This window comes from Puma concolor, chromosome A1 (assembly GCF_028749965.1).
Source record: "Puma concolor isolate L17-30 chromosome A1, mPumCon1.1.hap2, whole genome shotgun sequence".
In the NCBI taxonomy this organism is placed as follows: Eukaryota; Metazoa; Chordata; class Mammalia; order Carnivora; family Felidae; genus Puma; species Puma concolor.
In genome coordinates this window covers 202,397,077-202,411,771 of record NC_141667.1, presented here as the reverse complement: position 1 = coordinate 202,411,771, position 14,695 = coordinate 202,397,077, and the positions used below count along the sequence as shown (strand labels likewise).

At 34.3% G+C, this 14,695-nt stretch overlaps 1 long non-coding RNA gene across 3 annotated transcripts in view; it reads left to right on the top strand.

Moving 5' to 3' along the window:
- LOC147584717 (uncharacterized) overlaps nucleotides 1-14,695 on the top strand; it is a 218,358-nt gene that overhangs the window by 119,403 nt on the left and 84,260 nt on the right. For all 3 annotated transcript variants that reach the window (XR_015252694.1, XR_015252699.1, XR_015252698.1), the window contains exons 3-5: nucleotides 7,166-7,231; nucleotides 10,245-10,298; nucleotides 13,210-13,294. This is a non-coding gene — a long non-coding RNA (uncharacterized LOC147584717). The remainder of the gene's footprint in view (nucleotides 1-7,165; nucleotides 7,232-10,244; nucleotides 10,299-13,209; nucleotides 13,295-14,695) is intronic.

Genomic DNA, 14,695 nt, shown 5'->3' with positions numbered 1-14,695 from the left:
CTGTCTGTTTTATTAAAGTGGCTAGTTTAACCTACATAAAACACTTTTCATCACCTGCCCAGTTTACAACATTCCCTCTTTGGCTTGAACCAGACTAGGAAAACTTCAGTGGGAAAAAAGATGATGTACACTCAATGTCCTTGTTCTTCCCACTTCTAGCTCTTTCTCTTCTGCCTTTGTTTCCTCCAGACTGACATATGGAAGGAGATGTGAGAAGCAATCAAAGAGTCCTAATTAATGGTTTTATGGTAGTCTGACCTTGGTGCTGTCTAATTTTCTGCTTTGTGCAGTTGCTTCAGGCACCAAAGGGCTTATGAGACTGTATATCCTTGGAACATGTGATACACTCTCTGGATGATATATTATCACTTTCCCCTTGGCTTATGCTTGTGTAGAAACCTCACCATGACAGGTAACCCTCTTGAGTGAGGCGCTTTCAATCCCACTCTATTAAAATTAATGTTTGCAGTGTCTTCATAACATATGGGAAATCTCATCACCTTTGCCCTGCTATATTCTGGAAGTTTAATTTGCTCCTATTGCATCTTTTATCCTTGACTCAGAAATCACAATTAGTTCTAGCCAGCCCTTTAGGTGGCTTCCCAAACGTCAGGATATACAGGTCAAAACGCCACAAGAAGCATCTCACATTGCTCTGCGCCTAATACCTTAGTGACACTGGAATGTTAAAAGCCACTTCTTACTACTTTATTGAAATGCATAAAGGAGCAAAATACTGCACTCTACTAAACAGACAATACTAACAAGTGAATTTTCTTTTTCTAATTGTCCTGCTTCTTTGATATATAGGATAGTGGTAACTGGTTGACCTTTTGTCACAGGACTGGTATTGGACATATCTTGGGTACTAAAGTTATAGGATTCTACAAGATTTATTTAACATGAATGAATACATGTCATAATGATCTTAAAACTTGGAAGTAGGTAATTGGGCCAACTCTTTTTAATAAAAGCCAAAGATGCATAAAAATAATATTCTTGTAGGAGCTCAACAGCAAGTAATACATGCCATGCCAATCAAATGATATGTTAAACTGGAGATGCAATTAATATTTAAAAATTTCACTAGCAGGTGGAATGGTTATTGTAGCATTATAAATGTCTTCATTTGCATCAATCAATATCCAGAGAAAAATTTTCTAAGCTTTTCAGATTCTAAGTATTAGAATATTAATTAGACTGATAATCAGCTACTAAAGCCATCCTGATCTAGTGTTACACAATATCAGTTGATTTTTCATGGTGCCATACTCAAATATTTTGGCGTGGCACAGATATAACTTACTTTGTTATGTTGAGATTGAACTTTACAAAATTAAAATTAGAAGGAGAATATAGTAAAAACAGATGAGAGCAACTCTTTATTTTCATGATATGAGCTCAATTTTTCATTTCATGTCTCATATAATATAACTTACACAAATGTCCATTATTGATTCTTAAAATCTGAAGATTTCCAAAATTTATATTTTGCAGTTTGAGCTTAATGGAAAGTACTTCAGAATGAATATACATTAAAATACACTGAGTCGATCCACTAATATTTTGCAGTTTACTATATAGCAATAGAAACCAAATTAAAAATGAAATTAAGCATAAAACCATTATTCCTTTATGTTTCTTGAAAATATTTTTGGCATGCAATCATTAAAATGTAGACAGTGTGCTCTACCCTTCCCAACTCTTGCTTCTTCAAATTGACATTTGAAGGGACATCACTATCTGTGATTCATTGGATAATAATATTTTTTTTCATGTATCAAAGCTATTTTACAATTCTTCAAGTTATAGTCATAAACTGATTTAGTTTTTCATAAATTTTCATCTTAAGTTTATATCATTTCAATTATAAATGCAAGTATAAGAAGGCCAACCAAAAGGGATTTTTAAGGCAGTGAATAATTGTAGATATATATCATTAAAATTTGTCCAAAGTCATAGAATATAAAACACCAAGTGAACCTTAATATAAACTATGGACTTTGGATGATAATGATGTGTCCGTGTCAGTTTTTCAATTCTAGCAAATGTACCCCTCTATGACGGATATTGACCAAAGGGGAGGCTTTGAATGTATGAGGGTAAGCAGTATACAGAAAATCTCGGTACCTTCTGCTCAATTTTTCTGTGAAACTGTAAGTACTCTGAAAACAAATAATAAAAATTTAGAATAAAATTCTAAGATTTATTTCATGTTCATAATACATGTCCAATGCAATGATAAAGCTTTTGTTAGTAGAAGAGCAGTATTTGTCATATTTAGTCATGACGTAGGTAACAAACTACTCCGTCCAATGAAACCATCATTGCAACAGAAGACCTTAGTGACCTCTCAGTCAAAGAAAGAGAATATGGTGAATCATGTGCCAGTTCCTCAGTGCTCTTTCTCTTAAAGCACACATAAGCCCATTCCATTCACAGTAATCTGGCTAAAGTGAGTCACATGGCTACATCTAATTTAAAAGGCTAGAAAGTAATAAGTCCATTATGACTAGAAGGAAGAGAAAATCTTCTTTCTACTTGCAATGTACATTAGACCAATCATCACGAAACACACCCAATTTTTCCATCCAACAACTAGGCTCAAGTTCAGAGTTGAGGGTTCTCATTGATGAGATTGATAAATATATATAAAACAAGTTTGGTCAGGAAGATTTTGCTTTATCATATAAAAAACTTAAAAAAATTTTTGTATACAAAACAGTACAATATTGAATTTGGAGCACAGGAACTTAAATTGTAAGAAATACAATTCATTCTTGGTATTGGACCTTATAGTATAATAAAATGTGCACTTAATAAATGGTGTTGGCACAAATAGTTATCAATCTAAAAAAGAAAAAAACGTAAGCTCTAACAATAGTTTATAAAGAAAAATTCAGAAGGAATAAATGCTGAAATGTTTATTAAAAAGAGTAAATGTTTCAGTTTATTTGGGAAACATGAGGACATATTAAAGAAATTATAAAGTACAAAAGTTACAAAGTAATGACAATATTGGTAATACAAAAAATTAACATTTTATTCAAAAATACACTAAAAGCAAGAGAAAAGCAATGTTCTATAAAATAAATGCAAATCAAATGATAATGTAATAGGTAGTTCCTAAAACATACGAAACTCTCCTGAATTTTATTACAAATGATGAGTATTTAAATGAAACATGGCACAGTTTTAATAGACAATACATAGAAGTAGAAATTTAAATTTCCAGAGGATATGAAAACTCAATTTTGTTAGTGTTCAGGAAAATGCAAATAAAGTAACAAGCTCTAACTACTGAGCCATAACTACTTAACTCTCACATTCGCATAATTCAATGGGTGAAAATTTTAAATGCTAGCATGAATGTAGGCAAAGTCTACTCTCAGTGATTGACAGAAAAATGTGAATTTCAACATATGTGCTGGACTGCGTTTCTCAGTATTTGTAGAGAAATATATAATGTGTACACTTTGACCCATTTCACCACTGGAATCACACACACACACACACACATACACACACACAGCATATACACATGTTTATACTCAAGGCATGCTATGAGAAAATTTATTGCAGTACTTTTGTGATGGAAAAATAAATCTCAAATTTATCTAAATGCTAATCAACAGTGGAAAGACTGAAATAATTACAGAACATCTTTACCATGGAATACTAAGCCACTGTACAAAGGATCAAATTATTTAATTTTTACTGCTAGTAGTTCTGCTTTTACAATATATTCATGAGTAGAAAAGCAAGCCGTAAGCAAATCTGTGTTGTTTGCTACCATTGAGATATATGATTGTTATATTAATTATGTTTATAACACACAATAGTATGAGCAAGGAAAATATGGTAATGAGGAAGAAAGAAGATGGGTGTTGTAGAGGTTAGTGAGAACAAAGATTGCAAAGTAGAAAAATATACTTGATATGGTGTTAATTAAAGACATAGAATATAGAATTGTCTCATTAACATAAGAAAATATTGATTGTACCTAAATATAGTATACTTATGATTACATTTTAAGGAACAGCAAAAAATGTGCACAAAGAAATTTACGTGGATAAATAACAATATTGATTTAATTATAGAATACAGTTACTGGCAAATTTTACAATCTTATTCCTTATAAAATTCCTTATTCCTAATAAAAGAAGTGCATATGTCCAATATCCTATTTTTCATACATTTTTCCAATATAACCTAATTTTTTCTAAAAATCATAACATACAAACATGTGTGTGCACATACATATTCTTTTTTTTTGTAGCTTCAAATTTATTTAAATTCTAGTTAGTTAACATATGGTGTAATACTAGTTTCCGGTGTAGAATTTAGTGACTCATCACTTACATACAACATCCAGCGCTCATGACAAGTGCCCTCTGAATACCCATTCCCTCACCCTCCTTTCCTCCTGCAACCCTCAAGTTTGTTCTCTATAGTTAAGAATCTATTTCATGTTTTGCCTCTCTTTTGTGCCTTAAATTCCACATATGAGTGCAGTCCTATGGTATTTGTTTTTCTCTGAATGACTTATTCACTTAGCATAGTATAATACAGTCTAGCTCCATCCATGTGGTTGCAAATGCCACGATATCATTCTTTTTGATGGCTGAATAACATTACAGTGTGTGTGTGTGTGTGTGTGTGTGTGTGTGTGTGTGTGTGTTTAGCACCTCTTCTTTATCCATTCATCAGCCGATGGACCTTAGGGCTTATTCCATAATTCGGCTATTGTTGATAATGCTGCTATAAACACTGGGGTTACATGTGTCCCTTCGAATCAGTGTTTTTGTATCCTTTGGGTGTACCAAGTACTGCAATGCTACATCATAGGGTACTTCTATTTTTAGCTCTTTGAGGAACCTCCACACTATTTTCCAGAGTGGCTGTACCAGTTTGTATTCCCACCAATTGTGTAAGAAGGTTCCCCTTTCTCTTCATCTTCATCAACATCTATTGTTTCCTGTGTTGTTAATTTTAGCCATTCTGACAGGTGTAGGTGATATCTCATTGTAGTTTTGATTTGTATTTTCCTAATTATGAGTAATTTTGAGCATCTTTTCATGTGTTTGTTAGCCATCTGTGTGTCTTCTTTGGAAAAATGTCTATTCATGTCTTCTACCTATATTTTAACTGGATTCCTGGTTTCATTCATCTTTTCTACTGTTTTGGTTTGTTTGTTTGTTTGTTTGTTTCTATATAATTAATTTTTGCTCTAATCTTTATTATTTCCCTTTTTTCTAGTTTTAGGCTTCATTTAGGGAAGTATTCGCCTTGTGCGATCGCACAAGGATCGCAGTCCTCTTTCTCGCCTTTCCCGAGACCAGGGTCCACTCCCCTCAGCGGCACCTGCAATCCATTTCTCCTCCAATCTATGTCTCTACACTTCCTACCTTCGTGGATGTGGACTCTTCTCTCCTTCTAGTTGTGTACTTTGTTCTGTCAGTCTTCAGATCAATTTTTTGGGGTATTCAGAATGATTTGATAGTATCTAGGTGTGCATGAGGGATGAAACAAGCCTGTGGGTCCTCCCACTATTCTGCCATCCTAGCTCCCCCCACCACACACATTCTTGGACACAGACAGCAACTTTCATTTTCTTTGCATATAGCAGCCAGTACCATAGCAGTATCTTTGCTGACACTCTTGTACTCTTCCAGAGGTCCCAGCACATAATTCTTTAGGCAAATTTAAAATGTCCTGACCTCTCCCATGTCTCTTCATGTACCATATCATTATTTCTGATTTATTTACCTTTTTATAATGAACTGAATATCTTTTAAATTCATAAAATACTTTGTAGTAAGAGTCATCTATATAATGTCCTCATAGTCTATTTCACATTTAGGGATGTTCATCATTCAAATGCTTATATATATTTCCTTTCACAATTTTTCAATTTGTGTTTATAGTTTTTACTAAGCTGAAAGTACTAGACCACAAAAAATATCAGAACAAAAAAAGTATATACGAAAATAATTCTTCTGTCAGCAGATGAATATACTTTATCACCTTATATCTTCAGATTTATTTAATTGAGAGACCTTCTAAGAGTAAATAAAGAAATATTTGATGTGTACTTTGAGAACATTATCATTCAAATTCTGAGTTGTAGAAGTAATACTAACCTCTTTTAATATTGCTAATGTATCACTCTTTGCTGTCTTTCTCTTATAGCAGGAGATTATTCTTAGTCAAAATATCAGGTCATTGATGTTTGAATAACCCCTTCTTCTGAGAATTAGCTTCCAATTTCAACTTATTTTTCTTTCTCTAGAAAGATATTTATAGCATAAGTGAATAATTTTTCAACAAGTGAAGAATTTAAAGGATAAATGTTACTCTGCTTGTGAAGTTTGTCTATGTGCTTCCCTTAAGTCGATAAGAGAATGTGTGGTAAAACTGTGGGTGTAACAGAAGGTGCTCAGACTGTCATAAAGCTGGAAGATATGATGGAAGATCCTTCTATTCTTAGCAGAAAGCAGACAGAGAGCGCACAAGAGAACTGCTACTCTTCAGTGAGAGAAAGGACAAAGAGCCAAAGAATACTGGGAATAGTAGCATGGAGGAAGATTTGTCATTCTTTCTATATCAGATGATTTTTCATAGAAATCAATAGATTATTTTTATTACTTTAGGAAAAACCTGACTGTGGAGAAACTTCCTGCACATTCATGGAAGTCATAATTCTAATGTCCTTGAAACTCTTACCTTGTGTGAATGTAATAGATGAGGATAACTTTTTAAAACAGTACTTTGTTTCTCATAAGAAAGTACTTTGTTTCTCATATCTTATTCCTCATAAGACATGGCTCTTTATTTTTCCAGATATATGTAGCCAATAATATTTCAATAAAAACTAAATAACTTTTATTTAGATATTTGCATGCAAACTTGAAAGTACATTTGTTTTTTCATAGAAAAATACTTATTTCTTTGAAATGATTTGAATGACTAGATTTAGTTTTATATATATATATATGACATATAAATATAAATATATATATATATATATTTAACAATCTTTGAGGAGTCTTCAATGCATTCAGTAACGTATAGACCTTTGAAGTCTATGCTTTTATGTTATGTATATTGTATAATGAGGTAACAATTATTTTCTTGATAACTGGTATCAGAATTTCCCTTATAGGAGAAACCATTTTCTTTAGGAGAGTGCCTTGATGAATACTCTTGGATTGGGTGAATCCTTGTAAAGGTAATGTCAGACAATGACAAAGTGCAAGTTAAGTGGAGAAAAGAAGGGAGGTATGGGGAAGAACCAACTAAATGAAGAAAGGCTGGCATTACATAGGGTAAAAAAACTAGTCAATCTCCTCATTTAGTGGATTGGGCAAAGGACACTTTAAAGGTAATGAGCCCTGGTATTTTAGTTGAAATAGTTTATAGTATTTGAATTTAAAACACTTCTTAGTCTTTCCTAGGAAGTTTAAAAAGTCTACTACATTCATAGATTGTGTACATACTACTTATGGATACACAGGCTTATAGAAATAAAAGAAAGGATTGAGTGTAATACATGGGTTATTGCAGTACTCAACAATATTGCTATTCAAAGTGTAGCCCACAGACCAACAGCTTTATAAAAACTTGGTAGAAATGAATATTATTAACTGCCACCCCAATTACCAACTCAGGATTTATATTTTACTAAAATTCCCATTTGGTTTTTATGTATATTCAATTTTGAGAAGCCCTGAACAGAACCTCCAAAATTCACACACATTAGCAGACCGCGAAGAAGCTTCGGTGGGCATGCAGAATTCAGACACATTTGAAGTAAATCTTTGGACTTTCATGACTCATAAATGCTTGTATCAGAATGCAAATATTAATGCAAATATTACTGGAAACTCAAAAGACAGCTGGAACAATCCTACCATTGAAGACTGATTTAAAGTCTTAATTCCCGGAAATTTAAGATTTGAGTAAAGATAACTTTTTCCCCCAATGTTTCTGTGTACCTGTACTTTCCTAGGGCGTGGAAGGAGAAAAATCTGCACAACCTGGCCCAGAAAGCAAGGATGGAGAGGGAAAGTAATTCTGGAAAACACAACTTTATGAAAAAGTTCACAGACACCATCTAGGTCGCTTACACCTCTAGGTGGAAAGAATGGTACAAAGTGAGCCCAGGCAGGAAGACTGCGGTCAAGTGGAAGTAACATTAAAAACTATTCTGGGGGCACCTGGGTGGCTCAGTTGGTTAAGAGTCCAACTTTGGTTAGGTCACGATCTCACTCTTGTGAGTTCGAGCCCTGAGTTGGGCTCTGTGCTGACAGCTCAGGGCCCAGAGCCTGCTTCAGATTCTGTGTCTCCCTCTCTCTCTGCCCCTCCCCTGCTCGTGCTCTGTCTCTCTCTCTCTCTCAAAATAAATAAACAAAACAAAAAACAAATTTTTTTAAAGATACTATATAAAAAAAAAAAAACTATTCTGTAGGGTGGCACCTGAGTGGCTCAGTTGGTTGAGCGTCCGACATCAGCTTAGGTCATCATCTCATAGCTTGTGAGTTCAAGCCCCACATCGGGCTCTGTGCTGACAGCTCAGAGCCTGGAGCCTGCTTCTGATTCTGTGTCTCCCCCTCTCTCTGCCCGTCCCTTGCTCACCCTCTGTCTCTGTCTCTCTCTCCTTCAAAAATAAATAAACATTTAAAAAAAAAACAAACTAGTCTGTAGTCAAAGAGACTAAGTAAGTTTTTTTTTAACTTTTGGGTAATGACATTACCATTTTAAGAGTATTTCCAATAAAGTGTTTAATAATTTTTTTCACATTTACAGAGTTTACCTTACTGATGATCTCATGACTTATAAGTTATTAAGTCAAAGAAAATTAAGAATATGGTGAAAGAAGAGGCAAAAGTCCTCAAATATAGTCCTAGTATTGGCTCAGAATATTAAATACAATAGAAAAACTCTTGTACCTTTACTATTGTGTTTCATCATTAACACCAACCTTAAAGTGGTTTATAATTACATTCTAACCTAATGTAGTGCGATACTATTGTGTTTCATCATTAACGCCAACCTTAAAGTGGTTTATAATTACATTCTAACCTAATGTAGTGCGATACATTTGAAGGTGTTTGCTCTATATTGCTATAGCCAAAAGGTTACTGAAATAAATTTTAGTTGAAATGATAATAATGTTTTATTTTTTTTTTAATTTTTTAATGTTTTTTATTCATTTTTGAGACAGAGACAGAGCATGAGCAGGGGAGGGGCAGAGAGAGAGGGAGACACAGAATCTGAAGCAGGCTCCAGGCTCTGAGCTGTCAGCACAGAGCCCGACGCGGGACTCGAACTCACAGAGTGTGAGATCATGACCTGAGCTGAAGTCAGACGCTTAACCGACTGAGCCACCCAGGCGCCCCTGATAATAATGTTTTAAGGAAGCTAAGAGTAATTTACATTTTAAAAATTTTACAAAAAGCTTTCATTTGTAAACAATTTGGAAACATTCAAAAATGTTTGGTATCATTAATATTAATAAGCTTGATTTTTATGTCATGAAGTAAAGCTTGGATCTTGCCCTGAATATTTTTCTGAAATGAAAATTGCTAAAGGGTCAAAATAAAATAATGTGGAATACTCCTTTTGACAAAAATTGTCCTCATTTGTATTTCACTCAGTGGAGACACTATAATACGCTGTTACACTGAAGTCAGACAACCTAGGTCAAAATTCTCATTTACTATTGTATAGTATCATAACCCCGTACAAGTTATTACTCTCTGTGCTATAGATTCTCGATCTGAAAAGAATAACATTTTTATAAATATCTAATCAAAAGACTGTATAATACGCACAACACAATCAAGCAAAACTAACATATAAGGGCTTGTTAGCTCTTTTATTAAATATATGTACATTTTACCACCACCCCCACACAGAGATATATAGAGAGTCCTAAATTCATTCACTATTAGTTTATTATTATTTTTTTTGTCCATAAATTCATAAGTTAATTGTAGTCTATCTGGCATCCTCACACCAAAGTCGAGGTAAAACCACATGTTCTCATCAAGTTTCTAGCTCCATGGGATGTTGATGATGTTTGGAAAATTTTTCATCAAATGGTACTTGAAAAGAGCCCATCAAATTTTTGGGAATTTTTACAAACTTGAAAGAATGAGGTGTGAATTGGTGAGAATGGGAAGAGAAATATACAAGAGGATGCCTTTAATGTTTCAAGAGTTTTTGTTTTTGTTTTATAGGAGCGTGCAAACAGGGCTGTTGCTGGAAGGAATATGAAGTCATTGAGAACTTTTGTAAGTGTGGTAGCAGGTTTTCATGCTTATGGGAATGATCACATAGAGGATGAAATTAATGAAGCAGGAGTCCATGGAGCTGCCAAGTAATAGATCAGTGTCCTTACAGCTATGTTCTCTCCTCTTCATCTTTCCAACAGACCCCTGAACAATACATAATGAAAATTTGATCATGTCATTTCCCTTGCTTAAATCTGTGTTAATGACTCCCCACTAATTTCAGGATGCATTTTGGACTTCTGGCACTGATCTGTGTATTAGATATACAGAGTTGAACAAATAGTGTTAGCCCTTGCCCTAGTGGAATTTATAATCAAGTTGGAAGAAAAGGCAAAAACCAACGAGCCAAATAAGCTAAAGGAGTGCTGTGAGACAGAAAGGCTAAGCAGTATTTGTATGCGTTCGAAAATAATGCAGAGGGAAGAAGGAGAGCAGAAGAGAAACTAATGGAAGGACCAAAGTCCATAAGGAGAGAGGGGCTGAGTACAGAGTACACATGAAATGAGTGCTTTGGGTAACAGGAACAGAATTCTGTTGCAGAAGGAGGGAGGAAGAAGAAACCCATTTGCTACTGTTAGCCCCAACTTTCATAATCTACATGAATTGAACTTTTTTCCTTATTCCTTTCTCTCTTTTTTAAAAAGTTTATTCATTTAATTTGAGAGAGAGGGAGAGTGATAGAGAGAGCAAGGGAGGGGCAGGGAGAGAGAAAATCCGAAGCAGAGTCTACACTGTCAACACAGAACCCGATGTGGGGCTCAAACTCACGAACCGTGAGATCATGAGGTGAGCTGAAATCAAGAGTTGAATGTTTAACCAACTGAGCCACCCAGGCGCCCCCATTTCCTTGCTGATTTTAAAATGGATCATTCGGGGGCGCCTGGGTGGCACAGTCGGTTAAGCGTCGGACTTCAGCCAGGTCACGATCTCGCGGTCCGTGAGTTCGAGCCCCGCGTCGGGCTCTGGGCTGATGGCTCGGAGCCTGGAGCCTGTTTCCGATTCTGTGTCTCCCTCTCTCTCTGCCCCTCCCCCGTTCATGCTCTGTCTCTCTCTGTCCCAAAAATAAATAAACGTTGAAAAAAAAAATTAAAAAAAAAATAAAATGGATCATTCAAGCTTCTAATATAATAGAGATTAAAATGAACAAATATATAAGTCATTTTCTCTGTTGCCAAAGCCCTACTAGGGGGGCCTGTAGCTTAAGGACCTGTACTAGTCTTTTATGAACGAAATAAATCACTTCCCTGTGTATAACAATTAAAGGTCCAAGCCAACAATACCACCTGTCACATTTCAGCCCATAATACTTGTTGCTATTAAGTGTGACTTAAAAACCAATATCCAAATCTCATAAGAGTTGTGATTTCCCCACAAGGTGTTTTTGTTTTGTTTAGTTGTTTCCTCCCATGTTAATCGCTAGACATATTAAATTCACTTGAGCTGTAAATTTAATTCACTACTCTGCATAAATCAGCCAACAAAATGGGAATTGGATTGGAACGATTATATTAGCATATTATCCTCCCTTTGGAGTGCAGTGGGTGGCAAAGTCAAAGAGGTCAAATCACCACAGGGAAAAATTTAAAAGAAAGGGAGAGAAGTCTGTTTCATTTCTGCACCAATAATTCTTCATCAACATAATTCTTTATACATCTGTGTTAATGTTTCTAAAACACAAGTAAGACTTTGTCATTCCCTTTCTTAAAGATCATGAAGTGAATTCTCTAATTTTCAGTCTCTTTTTATAATATATATCTGTTTAGATATAGATATGTCCTTAATATCCAAGTCGATATGCCCTTAATAAAATGCATAAGCTGCTTCAAATTCTGCCATAGATTCAACATTAATTCCTCTTACAGCCATATGATTATATTCTTTTTCTATATCAAGACTTTCTGGCTTTACATACCCTGTTTCCTCTGCCTAGATATCCTTGTGTTTTTTTGTTGCTGTTTTGTTTTGTTTTGTTTTTGTTTGTTTGTTTTCATTTTCATAAACTCCATTCAACTTTCAATGACAGGTAATGATAGTACTTCATCTATGAGGCTCAATGGACATGATCACTCCAGTGAGGTTTGAATATTTCCTTAGTTCATTTTCCTGGCCTTTTTTCACATTGTTGTGACATTGTTTCTCAAATGCCTCACCTCCATCAGGACAGACATTATCTTTTATTTTTATATTTCTAGTACACAGTGATATGTTTGATATGTAGAAGGTGTTCAATATATTTTTGTTTAAACAGTGATGAGAAGCTGGAAGGAAGATACTTAATTTTTTGGCTAGCCAAGTAGATGAATGAAAATACTATTAAACAATATAATGAATATAAAGCTAAAATACACATTTTGCCATTGAAGATTGTGTGTTCATTCTAGATGTTTTGAGATTGAGACTTGGTGGTGATAAATAAAGTTTGTTTGACAAACATATGAATCTATATGTTAGTACCATTCTCTAAATGCAAGATAAATAATTGGAGGGAATCAACACATAAGTGGTTAACAACTATATTAGTATATATTTTGTTAGTGGAAAGTGCCTATGTAAAGCAAAAATATAGTAAGTTGAAAATACTGATGAACATCATTCTTATGGGATATTAAGAGGGAGATAATACAGAGAAAACTTTTTTTAAGTTTATTTATTTATTTTTGGAATTTCTAAACCCAAGGTGGGGTTTGAACTCACAACCCCGAGATCAAGAGTCACATGCTCTTTTGCCTGAGAGAGCCAGGTACCCTAAGACAGAGAAAACTTAAAACATATGAGAGCAGGAGAATCAGGAACGGTTCACTCATGAAAATCCAATATGAATTTCCACAAGAAAGAATTGAGCCATGAGCACTGTACAAAGCAGAAAGAACATGTAAGTAACCCTGACGGTGATTTTGGATTTGGCTTTTAGAAGATGTCATCCAGGATGTGGAGATGTAAGAATGGGTACCAGAATTCTGCATATTGAGGACTGAATAGAAGATGAGAAAATGAAGGTAATGGTGAATGTTATTGCTTTTGAGCATTTGGATATATTTACCATTTTTTGGTTCTCTTGATTATTTATGTAGATCCACTTTTCTATCTGATACTATTTTCCTAGGCCTGCAGAACTTGCTATAATGTTTCTGGTAGTGAAGATCTGCTCACAGTGTTTCTCTAAAAAGTTACTTTACCTGTGTTGTGAAAACACATTTCAAAAGGTATAGTATTCTAATTCAGCAGTTTCTCCCCACCCCACTTCAATTCTTTAATGTATTGCTACATTGTCTTCTACTTAATTATGTCTGACAAAAAGCCGATTCTCATTCTTATTATTTTCCCCTCCTTATATAATTTGTCTTTTATTATTTAATGCTTTTCAGATTTTCTCTTAAGAACTGGTTTCTACCAGCTTCAAATGCTTTGCTGTGGTTTGAAGTTTATGATACTTGGAGCTTAGTTTCTGATTCTCTAGGCTTACTGATTTCAACAAATTTGGAAAATCTCCAGCAGTTATTTATTCAAATATGCTTTTTTGTTTTCTGTTTTTTTTTTTTTTTTTTTTGCTATTCCACCTCTCCATCTGAAACTGTTTGTGTGTATGTTACATCATGTGATACGGCACTACATGTTATTGACAGACTTTATATTTGTTGCACACACATTCTTTTGGAAAGTCTTTTGCTATACTTTTAAATTCACTCATTTTCTCTTCTGTGTGGCTTCTGTCTTTTTTTAGGGCCCTTCAAATGAATGTTTTCATATATTATATTTTTCATCTCTAGAAGTTCCATTTGGATCTTTTTTATTTTCTCTCCTCATCATGTTCATTCATGAGTAAATGGTATATTCTTAGAATTGCTCTTTTAATGTCTTTTTCTGTTAATTTCATCTTATTTTTCATTTGTATGCCACATTCCTGATTATGGGTGATATTCACCTGCTTCTTTATAAGGGATTCTGGACACTGCTTATTTACATGTAAAAGTGTTGAATTTTGTGTTACTCATTTAAAAAGTGGTTGATATTTTCTGGAAGGTAGTTATATTCGTGGCATTAGTTTGCTCATATTGTGACAGCCTTCATTCCAAGACTCATTTAGCCTCATTAGTAATAAAAACCCTTCTGAGGTCTACACTGAATGCCCCATGTATTCAGTGAGAATTCTCCATTTTTGATAGGTGGAACTCAACTGATTACTTGAAATATATGAGCTCTGGGAATTATTTAACTTATAACTTTTTGGTAATTGTTCTTTCCTTGGATCCTGTTCTTTCCTAATCTCATGTGTTCTCACCCTATGAATGAGTAGATTGGTTTTCAATCAAGAGTAAAGAAGACACTTTTTGCAGTTTCTTAAGTGCTTTATACATGCAAATTCCTTCTTTTATATACTATACTTTGGAATTTTCTAG